We start from the raw sequence: 11,844 nt of genomic DNA on the forward strand, positions 1-11,844 counted from the left end.
TAGTTTGTTGTAGGCTAATATAATGAAAAAATTGTTCGCCGAAGACTTATTGGTTAAAATGAGTAAAGAGTGGAGAAGAGCACTAACTAATAATGACACAGTAGGGACCGTTGACTTAAAAAAGCGTTGGATTCCACATATCATTCTATGCTACTTCAAAAGTGACAAGGCCTAGGAATGGCCGAGGACGTTTGGTTGTCGATCAAGGATTATCTTGCTAATCGTAATATCAAGTTACTAATGTAGTTCTGGCTGTAGTTCCAGCGTACGCAGAGTTACTTCCGATGTTCTGCAGGGTTCAGTGCTCGATCCCTCCCTATTTTTATTATTTTCTAATGATTTACTGGAAATTACTAATAATTGCGAAGGTGAACTTCATATGTATGCTGATGATAACATACCATAATGATTCGATTTAGCGCCCTGGGCGCTTACTAATCAACCGTCCCATGTTTTACCTTTGGAATGAGGAAAACAACAACTTTGAGTGGCTGAAAATGTGGAAGCGGGTGACCAAGTGCTAAGTTATTATTTCAGCCCCATGGACCCCTGGAGTGTCAAGGGGATGTACACAGTGGCTGAAGAGAAGGGAGTTGGCTCTCTCTGAGCCACGGGGGTATGTTTGCTGGGCAGCTATTAGCTGCACCTATCCGGAAGCTGTGCCCAGGAAATTCGCTGGAGTCTAGACCCCCCTTGCTGATTAGGAGCCTAGTTTCCCTTGTTAGCTTCTCCCGGGATAAACATATCAAACTGTTTCCCCACTGCGATGGACATTTGTTTTTGTCGGTTCCAGCCTGGCGCGACCGCTAACCCAGATGCCCTCCTGAGCAAATTTTCAAAATGGCGAACAAGCCAAAGAGAGAGATAAGAGAACCAAAGCGATTCTGCAACGAATACTCAGCATACACCCCTGTTAAAAAGGTCATTTCACAGAGAAAAGATACAAAATTGTATGATGTTGAAGTCACGGAGGTTGACAAACCCAACAAGAGACTGAAAATTCACTACATTGGCTACAGTACACGCTTCGATGAGTGGAGACCCTTCGGGGACGGTGAAGCATCTGAATATTTTCGTTCGAAATTGTATAGATTAGAAGGCTGCAAAAAAAATTTATTGGACGACGTTTAGGGTAAAAACAGAAATCTAACCTGAAAAAAATGTATTTATTCCGACTCTTTCGGAAAATAACTTTACAAATCTTACTTGTTTATCTCGTAAGTAAACGATGGTAAATTAATACCCGAATCGCTTTCCGAGCTACCCGATTCTTCTCCCGCTTCCTTCTCACTAATAAAACAGGAAACGAGCAAAAAGAGGAAGTAATTTGGATATATCAACAAAGTTGAAATGGTAAATTGGCCACCGTAATGATTACAAAAGCTGACGTTTCGAGCGTTAGCCCTTCGTCGGAGCGAAAGAGGAAGGTGTGGCTGTTTTGACTAGCCATTTGACGAGGTTCAATCTGCTCCTTGTTCGACAATTTACATATCAAAAGAAAGGAAATTTGTTCCTCTCTTTGATTTTGGCGGTACATTTTCAATATGCGCTTGCGTAAGAGAGAAATCGCCCAAGACTCCTTGCTCGGTCTTGTTTTGACCACGTACGCCTTCTTAATTTTGACGGACCCGCTCGGGAAAAGGTGAAAATGACGAGGGAAAAACTTTACTTTGTTGTACGAAAATACACAAAATGGAAAGCCATGATATTATAGTTCAATATTTCGGTGATACATTGTTAACTTTTTATACAGAGAGTCGGCAAGGTGATATAACATCCAAAAATCGCACTCGATTTGAGTGGGCCGATGAAGTGGGCGTGGTCACGAAATTCAGTAAGAGACTATTTGTACCCCGTGAATTTGATATGACCCACCAGATACATAGGTGAAAAAGGGGTCCAGAGTCTGAAGACAGGGGCCTGGAATTCAGGCATGCCACCATTGCGCAGATGGGGCACAAGGGGAAATTTTTCTTTTCGACGGCAATGGTTTGTCCCTGTCTAAAAGGGTCTGTTTTGGACACTTTTAATCACACTAGCATATACTGGGGTGAATTCCTTCGCATAAAAGTTATGTCTCTGTTCGTGAGATGGTGCTTTGGGTCAAAAGTTGAATTGCAAGTGAGTTGACCTATGCGCAGGAAGCCAAAAAAGGCAAGCGTCATTGCTGCCCGGAGCATTAAGGAATCCCTATTGTCAGTACTCTGCACCTTAAGGAGACTGTAAAATAAGTTCAACAGTTGTAAAGTTATTGGTCTACGTACTTTGGACTGGTGCCCCTGTAAACGCTTAATGCCTCGAAGAATGAGTTGGAGACGAAGGAAATTAGATAAGTGAAGCTCATAGCCGTGGCTGGAATGGTAATTTTTGACTGCCGACAAATAGTTCTTGAAAGTGCTGTATTGCACAGAACGAGCTATTGCGACTGAGAAATTAATTAAAATATCTTCGCTAATAGGAAGTTGTGAACTGACGTATATTTGTGAACAGACAGTGAAAAATTGCCGCATACCAGAACCATATGTCTTTTTGGTGCTCTGGGCAAGGGATATCCCCAGATAATGCTCAGCTTCCTTTGCTAGAGCTTGTACAGATAGGCTGGGATGGGGTCAGGTGTTGCATTGGCTTGGGGTGCGAGCTGGTGGAAGCGTTCCATCAGTTAGGATTTCCTTGACCAGTTTGGCCGGCAGCTCGTGCACAGAATCCACTGTTGGGTCTGTAACAGAATAATGCTGTGGACTTGCAGTTAGCCCCGGTAAAGATCTTTGGAGTGCATCGTTCCCAGAGGAATCGCTTGCTTGCGTGGGTGGAGCAGTAGCTGGTGGAGACAAGTCATTGAAGGCGCTAACTGCGGCTTGAGCGGCGGCTGATGCGGCCTTTTCAATCGCCTCGTTTAGTGACCCTCGAACAGTCGATTGTACTTGGGTGAGCTGGGTGGCTGATAAAAGCCCATCTTGTAGCGACTCCCTGTCCAGTAGCTCCTGGACTTGGCGCTGAAGCTGCTGAAATTGCAGTTCAAGGGCAGTTTGATGATTTTGATTTTCCACGTGCTCGCTGCCATCTTGAATAGGGGCGGAGTGCCAGGAAGATTTTCTGTGTGAGTCTGTGCCTCTTCTAATCGTTTCATCAGGACAGCATGTCCTCCGGTCGTCGTGAGGTTTAGCCTTCTACACAGGGATCGCAGATCCTTTACGTATAGCTTGCTAAGTTCGAGATCGGCAGGTATAGGACCGGGATCGACCGGCGTGGAAGCGTTCCTTGCTCTACGAGCCGGAGGCATGTTTCCAAGACCTCAGTGGTTTTCGGTTAAAAGACCACGAAGAATACACGTTCGACTAGCCCTGCACCTTCACCTACGTAGAACCTGGCGAAGCTTACTGCTTTCCGATGATGGACGTCCTGCTAAGTTGGTGTCTAAGTTAAAATGTACGGAATTGGGGATCCCTTGCTCTCATGGTTCTGCTCCTATCTTGTTGGAAGACAACAGAGAGTCGTTGTAAATGGAACTTGCTCTACCTGGTCAGAAGTAGGATTTGGGTCCACGCAGGGGTCAATACTTGGACCGATGTTAGTTTTTATTATTTATTAATGATATGCCAAACGCAGTATCTAGCGCAAAGATTGTAATGTTTGCTGATGACTCAAAGTGCTATAAAATCATAGAGCAAGAGTCTGATTTTGAAAATTTGCAACGAGATTTAGATGCACTTTTAGATTGGTCCTCGCGCAATGAAATGCATTTTCAACCTGCCAAATGCAAAAATGTGCGCATATCTAGGAAACGTGTAAGCCCGCCACGTACTTACAGTTTACATGGAATTAACCTGGAGGTGGTTAAGTCTGAAAAGGATCTTGGGGTTATGATTGTCAAGGACACCTCTTGGAAGGAGCACATAGTTACGATTGTTGTTAAGGCAAATAGGATGTTGGGTTTCCTAAAGAGAGAGTGCGCGAGTCTGGTCGATAGTAATGCCCTTCTGCACCTTTACTTCCCATTAGTACGCTCCCACTTATGTTATTGCTCGCAAGTTTGTGCCCTTCAGTCTGCTATAAATTAGTTAATCCTCATCGAGCAGGTACAGAGAAGAGCCACGCGTTTTATTGTAGGTAGAAACAGTGATCTTTGTTACAAAGATCGTCTGATTAAACTGAATTTACTTCCTCTAAATTATTGTTTAGAATATCTAGATTTAGTTTTCTTTTATAAGTCCTTGAAAGGAGATGTAATTAAACACGACACCTTGATGAATATTTTTCCTTTCTTAGAGGGTGGTCTCGCCGAGCTAACTCTGAACTTTATCTTAGAACAAACAGAACTCGCACCTCACTTTTCCGTGATTTTTTCTTCGACAGAATTACCATTTTGTGGAATAGCATTGCTGATGACATTAAAGTGGCTCGTAGCAGTTTCCTCGCGCGGGGAACAGATAACTCTTGCGTCACGCGCGAGAGAAACGTGCGAAAGAAGCCCGAGATTAAAAGACGAAAATTTAAAACAAAGATGGCGGCGCGAATATTTTTTTCTACTTTTGTGAGAAGTTTACCTAAGAGCGTATATTAGATGTGTTGAGCGGCCACTGTGAATGCAGGAGATAGAAACGAAGATAAAGAAGACGATTTTTGGAGAAGTAAAGGTTGCTTCACTTCACATCTAAAAGAAATATTCAACCGATATGAAATCTTGCGACGGCGAAAAAAGGAGAACTCAAGTGAAAGATAATCTACCTGAAGTGGAAGAAGACTTTGAAACTTCAAGGAAAATAATATGATGCAGCCGGAAGTCGTGTGTAGGATATTTAAGATGAGCCCGGGAGGCTGTCTTTGACAGCTGTTTAATGATTTTCTTAGCAGTAAATCTCTGTAAACTTCAGATCGCAGGTGCTCGGTCGAACACACGCGATAGTCAGCGGTAGCTGTAAAAGATCATAAGCAAATGTTGATCTTTTAGAATCCGGAATTTGAGATGCGCTAGAACGCGCGTGGGAATTGCTAAACTCACGAAAGCTATTGCATGAAAACAAGTCCGGTGAACCCTTCTTTTTATTGTTCCAATATGATAATAACGTCGAAAGGAATCATCAGAAAAAAAAACTAGAAAATTCTTCGGAAGGAAATTTGCGATGTGCGAAAATTGCCTTTTTTCTAGATTTTCTGTAATTCCGCTCCAAAACCAATCACTGAAAAAAATCACGGGATCACCGGGTTAGTTTTCGAATTATTTAAGCCACAAGCTAAAAAATGCGTCTGGCATGCCATGGAAACTGTCAGTGACGAAATGACACCTATTTTTGGATAACCAATGATTATATAATTCAACCCCGTAAAAGTGTTCAACTGGCCTTGGTCAGTCTTTCTGTTGTATTCTTTCAAAGTTGGTTTGGTTTGGCTGTCGCGACCGACAGATCCAGGTTTTGAAGCATACAACAACGTTGTTTATTCTCCCTTGCGGTTGTGAGCTCTGAGATGACTCACTAGTCCAATATAAGAGTGGCAAACTTTTGGACACTTGTGGCATGGATAGCAACCCTGTGCTAGTATACGTTCTCTGCGGCAGCGACGACGTTACCTCAGATCTTCTATTCGAGTATCCTCAAACTTCGCAACCCCGCACTTAACAGCTGTCTTCCACTGGGCTCTATCGCTTACAAGAGCTTCGACGTCAGTTATGTCGCATTTGTTCAGCATGCTCCTCAATTGATCTTTAAAACGCTTCTTAGGCGCACCAACTTTACGAGCACCATCAGACAGTTAGCTGTATAAAAGGGCTCGTGGTAGTCTCTCGGCGCTCATACGAACAATATGCCCTGTCCACCGAAGATGGTCTTCCAGTATGTAGGCCAAAGTTACAAACCACCAAAAAGATGAAACCCGGCACGAGCCACCTTAAGTTAGCTACATCCCTGGATTCCTTTTAGCGCAAGCTCAAATCTTTTCTCTTCTGGCGTCTGCATTATGTTTTTGGTAGGGATAATATTCGCTCATAGAAGATTATTTGTCCAAAATGCAGAAGAGTGAATATAAGAAACGCATGTTCTTGATAAGATGCTTTTATCTAATCATATATATGTTTTGTTTTTAGATTTATGGGGTTTGGTAGGGTGGTTGAGCCTTGTAGGGAATGCTGTATCCTTTTGTTCTAACACCTGTATGTATTCTATATGTGCAAATCTTGAAATAATAATAATTATGAAATAAAAAAGGAAAAAGTTATGAGCCAAAGCGCGCACGAAGCCCGTTACTCGAGGATGCAAATTATGAACTTGAAAGCAACCATTCGAGGAGCGTTTTGAGTCGACGTCGTTTGAAATTGCCTGAATTTCAGCAAATTATACCCGAGTTGTTCCATATGCTCGAGGATCTCTGCCTATTAAGTATTTTTCAAGTGTATCCTGTATACTGTATGCAAATTATGAACTTGAAAGCAACCATTCGAGGAACGTTTTGAGTCGACGTCGTTTGAAATTGCCTGATTTTCCCGAAAATTATACACGAATTGTTCCATATGCTCGGGAATCTCTGCCTATTAAGTATTTTTCAAGTGTTACTTTAAAAAAACCTTTGCTTCCAGCCACCGAAAAATGAACCGTGAACCGATGAAATGACGCGGGCGATTAGTGCCAGCACTGGGATAATTTGGATAATTTGGGCGCACCATATCTCTAAAGCAAGCACGGTGATTTATTTATTTATTTATTTTTTTATTTATTTTTTTATTTATTTTCGAAAAAAGACATTGGTAGGGAACATTTGCAGAAAGTTTAGAAAAAAATGTTCGTTTACTTTTGTTTTCTGAGAAATCACCTTAATTGTCTTTATTCTTTTACACGCCCAGTGGTGAATCAGCATGGAAGTCGAATAACAGTAGGATAATGTCAATCACCCTTTATTTCTCTCTGTTGAAGGGCCATTTTATTTTCAGAACGATTTCTTTAAAAAGTCGGTTATAACTTACAGATGGCAATTTTTCGGCGTTGCACTTTGGTTGACTCTAACTGTGATTAATTCAATGTTGATGAGTGAATTGATACAAAGACTTACTTTTTCTCCAAAGCCTGAAGTCGTTGGTGAAGATTACCCATGGTTGAGGCGCTATTCGTATCATTTTTTATGGACCTTCTCTGTCGTTCAGGCAAGATCTCTTCCGAAGCCACTACAGATCCGCTTTTTTCAACTGTTCCTTTTGTGGCGACGATCTCGCGCAAGGTGAAAAACATCACATGCACGATTACATAACACAATGCGGTCCTGGGAGCGGTCAATAACATTGTAGTCCAGGATACGTTTGAATCTTTCAATTTGTTAATCAGAAATTACGTTTTCCTCGTGAGTGGAAATCAACTGGTTTTTCTTCACGAGACATCTGTGAGTTCTGAAATCTTCCTTGCGAAATTCAAACAGACTCCACGAGACAGAGGCGAAAACTTTTTCGCGTTTGTTACTGCATTACAATGAAATGGCAAGAAATGTCAGAATTACGATATTGAAAAGTGAGGTGAGAAGTTTACTTGTTGTTCCAAATTGGAGAACGTGTAAGGAGATCAAAAATAATCAGGCACTTTTGAGGATCAAAACGAACCTCCCTCATTTAAAAGCAGTCAGAGTGAAATCATCGTTATGGTGGCTGTTTAATACGAAAAGCTTGTAAGTTCCTCTTGTAGGCTACCTCACGTGCGAATTCACTGGATATAAATATTGACGTTTTATCAAACATTGTGAGCACTTCATTGTGTTACATAAACATAATCACCGGCTGCATGAAAAATTGTTATAATCATTTCAGTTCTGAAAATATTTAAAATTGAGAAATTTACAAAATGAATTGTGCCTATGATTCCTTCATTTTACAAACTTTGGTTGATAATCCTGCAATAATATCGTTTCAGCAAATGACCTCCGTCTATGCGAAAATGTGGATTTTTTTACATCCGGCAGCCTTCAAGGGTTAATCCTTTCAGGTGCAGTTACAAAGAATTGAAACGAATTCGAGCAAACTGTAAGATTAGTTTTGCCAAATTGCGCACCTTGTCGTCGAAATATTTCGGCACCCCGAGGAATACGCAAAGTCAGGTGCGAAAACGTTTGTTTTTTTGTTAGTTTGTTTATTATTATTTTATAGAACATTAGACGCAAATTTACACAACCCGCATATAGCATTAGCTAGTCTTGGCGGGTATTAGTAATAAATAAGTAAATACTACACATTGCAAGCTAAAGAAGTTTCATTACCACGATAAACTAAAGAGATTTTACAAGTCATAAAAAATTCGACAATTAATTTTTTTTCAAAATTTTTGGTATAGTCTGGTAGCTAGTCCTATAAGCTTTAATTTGATATAGGGATTTAGATATCTACAGTTTAAACCGGACGCGCTACATCGCTTGCACGCGAGACACCCCTGAAGGTGCACGGTAACCTTAAAAGAGTTTCGAGTAAAATAATCTCGGGTGGTTCAAAGCACAATAAAATGGGAGGCACAGAGTTCGTTTTTGAGACATGGACACATAACGCTGAATTAAGGGGTACGTTTAGGAGGATTGTGCCGTTTCCATAATAACTTGTTTTGCCTGGGAAGAAGCCTTAAGGGGGGGATTTTTATGATGGCAACAAGTAAAGGTGGAGAGGATGAACTCATCCATCAAACAATAGATTTTGAATTGTAAGTAAAATGTTTTGAGCGTTTTTGACTTCTTGTAGCTTTAGCTTGAACATTTTTGTTCGTTGTCGTGACTTGTCATACAACAATGTGTTAACGTTTTGTTAAAAAAAAAAAGAACACTTGTTCGCAAACAAGAACACATCACCAAGTTGAAGCATTCCGGTATTCTATCTCGCATACCTAGTAACACAATATTCAAAGTTACATCAAAGCAATACATTTTCGACGAATATTCTAATTCTGAAAGCAACTAGAGAAATACCTCAGTTGAATGCTGTTTACTGTCCTTGTTTCGAAAAAACCTTCACCGCAACTGACAATTAGAATTTCAAATTTGATAGGGCAAATTCATTCGTCTATAAAGGCAAGGCTAGCTGTAATTTGGATCTAGGACTTTTAAACCAGCATAACCAAATCAGATGTCTTTGACTTTTGAGATCCATTGTTCTGGCAGACTATAATATTCTAAATTTAATTTAATTTATTAGCTTTGCCAATAATACATATAACCTATAACACAGCCGGATAGAATAAAATAGCAATAACAATAACAATAATGGGCAGGCAACCACAACAGCGATAGCCAATTACTGAGGTCCCAAAAGTATTAAAATGGTGAAACGATCACATCAATGATTAATAATTAAGAGCAACATAGAGTTAGTGTTGTTTTCAGGCTGCGACATGAATTGCATTTTGTACAAATAGTTTTATAAGTCCTGGGAATGTCAATGTCATAGATCTCTCTAAGTGCGGTCGAATAATAACACATCAAAACACGTTTAAAGTCACTCACATTGTTCATACTTAAGTTAAGCTCGTCAGACAATGTGTTCCAGATTCTTATTGTTCGTACAATAAATGAACTTTGAAAGGTTGAGGTCTTGCATTTAGATACAAAGTATTTAGTAACAGTCGTATTGGCCGACAATCGTGTGTGTCTTGTAGAACGGGGAGTAGGAACAATTTCGGGGTCTATATCCACCAAACCATGGGTAATCTTAAAAAACAGTAACATATCTAAGTATTCATGCCAGTAGCTAATAGTTAGTAAGGAAAGAGTTTTTAGTCGTTCTTCATAACTCTGAGAGCACGAGAATGGTAATTTCAAGATGTATTTTGTAGCCCTTCTCTGTATCTTTTCTAGATTTGAGATAAGATAAATAGACTGTGGTGCCCAAACTTGTGTAGCAAGCCCAGATGAGGTCTAAGGATGGTTAGATAGATTGATCTTCTTACACTGGTATTTTGTATGTGACGCGTGTTTCGTTTAGCAAACCCAAGGAGCTTGTTTGCGCTTGAGCATTGCTCTAAGACTTGGCAATTCCATGTTAGGTCAATGGAGACCCAGACACCAAGATCGCGTTCGTGACTTGTTTTCTCCGACATAGCTCCATTCATATCGTAGGCAGTATTCAGTGGCTTGATTCTACGTTTGATGGACTGGTGGTGGCTTTTCGTCTCATTAAATTTTAAGCCCGATTCTGTGGACCAAGATCCGATATTATTTAAGTCCATCTGGAGAGCAATTTCATCATCAGTAGATCTTATTTCTTTGTACAATTTGGTGTCATCTGCGAACATTACAGTTTCGCTCTCGGAGATCATGTTCGGAAGGTCGTTTACGTAGAGCAAAAACAGAGCGGGTCCCAAGATGGACCCCTGGGGGACTCCTGATGTAACAGGTAATGCATCAGATGTGGCGCCAAGAACAATAACGCGTTGGAGACGACCTGTGAGGTACGACTGGAACCATTCGTATAGTTTCCCTCCAAAACCAGAGATATGAAGTTTAGAATTTGCTGTCTCGACCTTCCCAGTCTCTATTCAGCTTGGCAGAAGGTGTTAGGAGAGCTCTAAAATGATAATTTTCTTGGCACTCTCGAGGATCCAGATTATATCAGTTCTTTTTCTAAAAAGTTTACAGAACACTTCACATTATTTACGACAGTTCTAGGACTGTAGATTAGATGTAGTTTAATAGTTTCCTGGTGAGCGGATGCAATCGCAAGAGCGCAAATTACGAAAGGCTGTCCTTTCCTCGCGCTTGTCTCCGCACGACAGAAAGCGTCATAAATATTACGTTTCTTCCAGATCTTCAATTCCTCATAGAAATTCATAGGTATCCTCCTCCAGTCGCATTCAGAAAACCATGAGGTATCTATTATAGTTCTGGCCATTAACATCATTAAGATGGATTTTACTGGCTGTGATAAGCTACAAAGCACAGGCATGTCAACTTTGGTAGTAAACACTCTACAAAGAATTTTATCTCGCTCTTTCTCTTGTCATTCCAACTTTCGTGACACCGTGATTGTATGCTTACTTTCTCTTTAAATATCTAAATGGTGGAGGAGTAAAGGAAACTTCAAGTAAATTTAACGAACAAGCAGACTATAAACGAAGAGTGTCACATTCAGTCAATCTATCCTTGTAAGAAATGGGTATAACATCGATTGGTAGCTCGTGCAAACTAAGATCGATTGGTAGCTCGACAAAAAAAATTCGATCATTTTAAGCAACGAGCCAATCTCGAGTCTTGTTTACTAGTTTCAAAGGAATTTTTTTGTAATGGTAAACAAATACCTTTAAATTTTGAATAATTTGATGAAAAATAACCTAACTTGAATGCTACAGGCAAAGCCTTTGACGCCAGAGACAACAGAATTAATATACATAAAAGAACTGTAGATGCGTTTGACTTATTCTCATAGGATTTTTTATACACTCCTTTAACTTTTTCTTGTCGTGATACAACGAAACTGCTTGCACTTCGATTACATCAGCACTCAATCAAAATCAAACCAAAAATGCTTGAAAACAAGTCTTAAAGAACCTACCTTAGCAATACATTGTGTTATGAGGTTGTCACCGCCTCTGTATGATAAAGACCGATTTTCTCTCCTGTAAGATCACCACAACCCTCTAAAAGCTGCTGTAGTGGGTATGTATTCGATTAATCTCTGCCCTCTGGGAAAACCTTATGCTCGAGCTTCGTAATTCGATTGTTCACGTTCAAATAAATAAACACGATTCCAAGTAGAAACCCCACGACGCAGAAGAAGAACAGAGATACCAAGGTGAAACGAGCAACGCAGTCATCAGACCGCTTTCCTGAAACCGCCATAGCACTGCGTGACGCTACTGAAATTGTTTTTGACCAGTGCTTTGACCTAATTTGTAAAGA

At 40.4% G+C, this 11,844-nt stretch overlaps 1 long non-coding RNA gene across 1 annotated transcript; it reads right to left on the bottom strand.

The window, feature by feature from the left end:
* Positions 1–9,118: 9,118 nt before the first annotated feature.
* Positions 9,119–11,817, bottom strand: LOC148734974 (uncharacterized). Its single transcript, XR_015999336.1, has 2 exons — positions 11,498–11,817; positions 9,119–10,998 (listed from the first exon to the last, which is right to left on the bottom strand). It is a non-coding gene; the product is annotated as an uncharacterized LOC148734974 (long non-coding RNA).
* Between the last annotated feature and the right edge of the window lie 27 nt (positions 11,818–11,844).

The sequence above is a fragment of the Stylophora pistillata genome, chromosome 3, assembly GCF_964205215.1.
Source record: "Stylophora pistillata chromosome 3, jaStyPist1.2, whole genome shotgun sequence".
Classification (NCBI taxonomy): domain Eukaryota; kingdom Metazoa; phylum Cnidaria; class Anthozoa; order Scleractinia; family Pocilloporidae; genus Stylophora; species Stylophora pistillata.